The sequence below is a fragment of the Arachis duranensis genome, chromosome 2, assembly GCF_000817695.3.
Source record: "Arachis duranensis cultivar V14167 chromosome 2, aradu.V14167.gnm2.J7QH, whole genome shotgun sequence".
NCBI classification, from domain to species: domain Eukaryota; kingdom Viridiplantae; phylum Streptophyta; class Magnoliopsida; order Fabales; family Fabaceae; genus Arachis; species Arachis duranensis.
In genome coordinates this window covers 54,034,529-54,034,947 of record NC_029773.3, presented here as the reverse complement: position 1 = coordinate 54,034,947, position 419 = coordinate 54,034,529, and positions in this window count along the sequence as shown.

Genomic DNA, 419 nt, shown 5'->3' with positions numbered 1-419 from the left:
CAGAATACCATAGACAAGGTTTAGACCTTCCGGATTCTCTTGAATGCCGCCATCAATTCTAGCTTATACCACGAAGATTCCCGTTAAAGAATCCAAGAGATATCCACCCAATCTAAGGTAGAACGGAGGTGGTTGTCAAGCACATGTTCATAGGTGAGAATGGTGATGAGTGTCACGGATCATCACATTCATCAAGTTGAAGAACAAGTGATATCTTAGAACAAGAACAAGCTGAATTGAATAGAAGAATAATAGTAATTGCATTAATACTCGAGCTACAGCAGAGCTCCACACCTTAATCTATGGTGTGTAGAAACTCCACCGTTGAAAATACATAAGAACAAGGTCTAGGCATGGCCGTGAGGCCAGCCTCCAAACGTGATCAAAAGATCTAAAATGATCCAAAGATTCAAAGATCT